Source organism: Harpegnathos saltator, unplaced genomic scaffold (genome assembly GCF_003227715.2).
Source record: "Harpegnathos saltator strain DR-91 unplaced genomic scaffold, Hsal_v8.6 scaffold100, whole genome shotgun sequence".
NCBI classification, from domain to species: Eukaryota; Metazoa; Arthropoda; class Insecta; order Hymenoptera; family Formicidae; genus Harpegnathos; species Harpegnathos saltator.
The window spans coordinates 442,828-448,827 of NW_020229874.1; positions in this window are offsets into that span (position 1 = coordinate 442,828).

Below are 6,000 nucleotides of genomic sequence, written 5' to 3' on the forward strand. Positions count from 1 at the left end.
GGAACACTCGCGAGCGACGTAAAATAGGCGCCGGATGGGCGTATTTTGTCGTGGCTTCTTCTGGAAAAACCTCGAATTGCGCCGGTGGACGCGATTTACGCATCGTGGAGCCTAGCCGCGAGGTGGGTCAATACGCGAAAGTATGCGGCGAGGTAGGGCAAATCGCGCGCGTTTGCGAAAGCGCGGGAGCGTTTAGCGCGCGGTTAACGGCGCGCCCTATAATCCAATTTATAATCTGAATCGCAACCCGCCTAATCCCATTATAAAGTCGCATTTTCATGCCGCATGCGTGCGGCACGACGCGTCCCGCGCGCGCGCGAGAGCGGCCATCGGCCGGCATGGCAGAAACATTTCGCGACGGTAAGCCCGTTAAGCTCGCACCAACTCGTGTTTATAGACCCACCAAATATCGTCCCGACACTTTTCCGGACGTCTCGTCGTCAGCGCGTATATTCCGATTAGGTAGGCGAATCGCGTGCGGTACCTCGCTTGCCCTCGAGGACTTCGCTCCGATACGCGTTGCTGATGCTGTGTGTGTGTGTGTGTGTGTGTGTGTGTGTGAGCGACGTAACAAGTTCGGGACTCGTAAACGGCAAAATGGACAAGCATTTCCTAAGTTTTTCAATCGGGACCGTCGGCGCTGACGGTATGACGCGCGTCGCTGCGACTGCGGAATTTCGCGGAATCTTGCTGTCGGAAAAATAATTACCGTGTCCGTGTCATTTCTACGTCGATCTATTAAACTTTTCGTAGTTGCGACATCCGATTCTGCTACGATGGGCTACGATGGCTATGTCAGCTTAATCGACATACGGATGTCTCGCGTTTGCACACGAATTCGCTCGTACACATACGTGTACATCATAGACGTTCCCCGCGATGTTGTAATCGATTTCTAATATGTGCAGTGACGCACATCCGGGTCGATTCGAGTGAGCAGAGTGTAAATGCTTTCGAGAGCCGGCGTCGCGACACGTTTAAATGCCGGAGCTCTCGTTCGCTCGTGAAAAGCCAATACCGTTACATTCGACACGCGACGGAGAAAATTCGTCTCGAAGCTTTGGCGCGCGCATCGCTATATCGGGATCCCCTTGTTCTAAAAGGGTCGACAGGAGAGCGCTCTCGCCATTACTCATTCTCCGTTCTGTTTAAAAATATCGTACGCGTGAAATATGGACCGAATTGAAAGTCTTCCACGGCAAAGGACGCGGAAGACAGAGGATAGAGGGGTTCGTAGTTAAAAAAAAAGAGAGAGAGAGGGAGGAGGGGAAGAAGAGAGAGAGAGAGAGTGAGAGAGGAAAAAGGAAAAAGGAGAAGTAACTCCACCCCTCGTGCACCCAAGTCAGGCCCGGGCCGGAGGGAGGTGAAGGGAAAAGAGGGAGAGAGACAGAAAGAGAGAGAGAGAGAGAGAGAGAGAGAGAGAGAGAGAGAGAGAGAGAGAGAGAGAGAGAGAGAGAAGAAGAGCCCACACGACCTGTGGGCATGTGAGCTACCGGGGATATTCAGAGACAATTAATCAAAAGATGGCTGCTCGTGAGAAATACGACGCGGAAGCTTTTCTATCTGTCGCGCCGGTTGGACCGGAAGCTTTATAATTCCAACTATCCTCGTGCCGGTTTGAAAACGACGCGTTCTCAAACGCGCGAGCGCGACGCGTCGGATAATTTATACATATCGAGCTAACGTCTCGTTGCCCGCGAGACGAAAAATTGGAAGGCGAGCGCAAAAGTTTGCAAGCACCGCTCGCCTTTGCGCTGTTCGTTAATATTCAATATGTAGATGCAGCTCTGCATGCTCCGCGGTCGACCGTTTCAATAACCACTCGCGAGAAATTGTACGAGTTTTCTGCATAAATCTCACCCTCATCTCGTATTTGCGTCTGTAATAAATTTTGTTTATAACGGGATCCTTTTTCCTCAGTCATCACCACTCCTTCTCGTTCTCTCTCTCTCTCTCTCTCTCTCTCTCTCCCTCCCTCTCTCTCTCTCTCTCGCTCTCACACTACTGGGTGCGATCAATTGATGTGACTTTTGTTTGACGATCGAAAACGATGCCGAATCGCCGAGACGTTTCGTACAGATTGGCTCTCGTGAGAAGAAGAGATTTTAAGCGAGTAATCCACCTCCAGATCAAGATAATTTAATCGCTAGCAACAAGGAGCCTGCGGCTAACGTGTCAATCGTCGTCGCGATCCACCCACGTCGTCCGTTCGTCGGCCGTGTGCCGGAAGTGGATTATTTTACCTGCGAGCCCAGCGGGAGGACAAACAACACGCGAAATCAGCGAACGTCGCGCTCTCCCTCCTTTCGCGCTGTTCAAACAGACCCGGGATTGCCGTTGCTGCGCGCACACCACCCCGCGTCATGAATAATCGGGATTCTCTCTTCGTGGTCCCTTCTGCTGCTCTCTTTTTCTCCTCGTCTGCCGCACCCCGCGCCGTCGAGGCGACCGACTTTAATCCCGCATGAATATGTAGAGGATCCGATTCGACCTGGGTCTGGCCTTTTCGGCAGTATATATCCCCGGCTCTCTCGACGGCGATGATCGCCGGACAGTCTCTCTATACCGACGATTTGTAATTATCATAAATTCACCGAAAGTACGCGCCGCCTTGGCAGGCTCGTTTAATATGACGTAAGGAATTATTATGGCTCGAGCGTTTTTCGTCCGCTTAGAAACCGTCTCTCTCTCCCTCTCTCTCTCTCTCTCTCTCTCTCTCTCTCTCTCTCTCTCTCTCTCTTTCCCTCCTCTCCCCTCTCTTTCTTTCTCTCTCTATCGTTCTTTTCTTCCTCTTTTTCGTTCGCTCCTACCATCTCCGTAATGCCTGTCGTTCGTATCAGTACGGCGATATCGACGCTCGGCCGACGATACTTAACATCCGCGAGACCGCGAGCTGCAAGTTATGGACTCTGACGTGCTAATAGAGAGCTTCTTCGCGCAGCACCCCGCGCTTGAGGTCGCTCGCAACGTACGAAGGAACGTCGCGCGTTCGCGCGTAATAAACACGCGGATAAAGCCGAACGCGTCATTAGACGCCTTGGAGCGGAACGAAGAAGGTGACGGGAAACGGGCGGAACGTGTTCGAGAGAGAGGGAGAGAGGGGGAGAGAGAGAGAGAGAGAGAGAGAGAGGGAGAGAGAGAGAGAGAGAGAGAGAGAGAGAGAGAGAGAGAGAGAGAGAGGGAGAGAGAGAGAGAGAGAGAGAGCGGGGCGTCATAAAAGGTTGACAGTGTTGTATATTGCCGGCGGGATGCCGCGGCGGAGTAGACGGGCTCCTCGCGATTTCATCCTCCGCTAAAACAGGTGCATTTTTGTCCCGACAGGACAATAATTAGCGTCGTTGTATCCACGATGCACTTCTTTTCCGCGAGGATAATAAGCCTCCGGAAAGAGAGAGAAAGATAGCCTTGGACGATCGTGTTTGTAAACAATCCGCGGTGCCGTCGTTTGGAGAAGCTTCGTGGTAGCTGTCGTCGTCGTTGTTGTTGTTGTTATGACCGCATGACTTATCGAAACAAAGCGCGTGCGTGGTGCGCTTTGAGACATCACATGGCGCGACGGGTCAGAGCGACTTTCACATCAGATATCACGCTTACAGATATCAGGCGTAACACGCGATTGCATTGTGGATGTATAATTATACATACCGTATTACGTACCGTAAGACAATCGAAAGCTTTGAATTTTTTGTAAAGTGAGCCGAGCCTGTGTGTCTGCATGCTCGTTGTCATAAATCTCCTATATTATGTATTGTCGACACGTCTCTCTCTCTCTCTCTCTCTCTCTCTCTCTCTCTCTCTCTCTCTCTCTCTCTCTCTCTCTCTCTTGACAAACAAAACGTGACATGTACCATTTATATTACTAGCGCGATAAGTAACGGTATCGAATGTTTTTCGAGCAGTTTTAGATATGCGCGAATTCAGCCTATCAAACGATATTGACGGCCCCGATTGCGCGAGGACGCTTTCGTCCGACGTGTGCGCGAAGTGGTACGTTGGGATCAATACCGCTGAGTTGGAATATCTGTCAATTAATCTGAAAAAAGCTGATTGAAAATTCGCTACCGTATCATCGCGTTGGATCTTTTCAATTTCCGACTTGAGCCGAGTCCGCCTTATTAGATTCATTGATTTATTCGATCGACTGGCACAGAAATGTGAAAAAGCGAAATGACGGGGAGGTGCGCGGAGAGCGAGACAGAGATATTCGTTTCAGCTGTCATTTTGCCGTTTTAATTATGCGCTTCGCGCCTGCCACTCTCTCGCCAAGTCCGCGTACTCGAGCCTCTTTTTCCGCGTCGTCGTCGTCGTCGTCGTCGCCGCCGCCGCCGCCGCCGCCGCCGTCGCTGATAGCAACGGCAGAAACGACCTCGAGGAGCCCCGCGCTCCCTCGAGCAACACTGCCAGTGCGTTAGATGACAATTCGGTTCGGTGAGAATCGGCGAGAATCGGTGAGAATCGGCGAGAATCGGCGAGACGGTAGCCGTGTAGAAATCGGGAAGAAAAAGGTACTGTTTACGATCTCGTTGACGGAAGCCGTGACTTTCGGGCTCTTTTAGGGTTCTGTCTTTCAGACTTTACGACTTCCGAGGCTACGGTCGTGCCAAAGCAAAGACGCGGGGTTGTTGGCACGGCGCAACAACCTAACCTGATGCCGTCTGAATGAGTGTGTGAGAGAGAAAGAGGAGCATATCGAGGGAGGGTGGAGAGGCAGGGAGGAAAGAGAAAGAGAGAGTGGACGGCGTGTGCAGTCGAAGCAGTTAAGTTTTATTGCGCTAGTGGTAAACGACCTGAGGAGGTGCCCCCGGCTTTTTATCGAACTACAATGTTTGTATACACGATTTGTCACAACACCGTTGCGGCGGCCGTAAATTATCGCGTCCCGCGCGCGCGCGCGCGTGGCCCGTTCGGCGAGGGTTCTCTCTTTCTCTCTCTCTCTCTCTCTCTCTCTCTCTGCGCTTGGACAGTACCGAAATCACTCGGAAGGAAAGTAGGTTTCCGTTTGAGACGCGCGCGGTATATACAAGCGCCACCGGACCACTCGACGATCCTCCTCGGACCTGCGGCGGGCTGGATTAACAAAGTTCAATGCCGAGAGTGAATTATCGCGCCGTCATAATTGTGCTTTACGAGTCGAGTAATACGTACGAATAAATAACACTCGACGTAGATTATTTCGGTACGTTGTTAACACGTTCGCCACGCCGTACATTTCGGAGAGGAAGAGCCGACCGCGAACGGCGAAGGGGATCTCTCTCTCTTTCTCTCTCTTTCTCTCTCTCTCTCTCTCTCTCTCTCTCTCTCTCCCCCCCTCTCTCTCTCTCTCTCTCTCTCTCTCTCTCTCTCCGTGCGTAATTTGCTCGAGTCGATCGAGATACCAGCGATCTTCTGTCGCAGATTCGTCTGTCTGATCCAACGTCAATTTTCCGATTCAATTCCCGCAATACCGGCTTCAACTTTGACATTCTCACTACTGTGATACAGCGTATAACAGCGGTGCAGTCATAATGTTAAAATCAAAACGAACGTGACACATAGAGTGAGGGAGAAAGAGAGAGAGAGAGAGAGAGAGAGAGAAAGAGAGAGAGAGAGAGAGAAAGAGAGAGAGAGAGAGAGAGAGAGAGAGAGGTCACAGTCTTCAATATCGAATCTTGAAACAAAACGCAAAAGACCTTCTGGTCAAGGTTATTGAGACTTTTCGCTCTCGGTTATCCCGTCCTGTATCTCCGTCCCTTCGACCTACCGTGCTTCACGGAATTCCACAGAGGTCGAGAAAAATGCACAGATTTCATTTCTGGAGAACGAGGGAGATGAATCGAGCGCGCGAGGGGCGAAAGACGAGAAAAAAAAGACAAGCACGAGAGAAGGAATGGAAACGAAATTTAGAGAGGAGGAGGAGGAGGAGGAGGAGGAGGTGGTGGTAGTGGTGGCGGCAGTCGAGCAAGGAAGAAGACGAAGGGAAAGAGGAGGATAAGGGGGATGCTGTACGAGAGGATAGCCGTA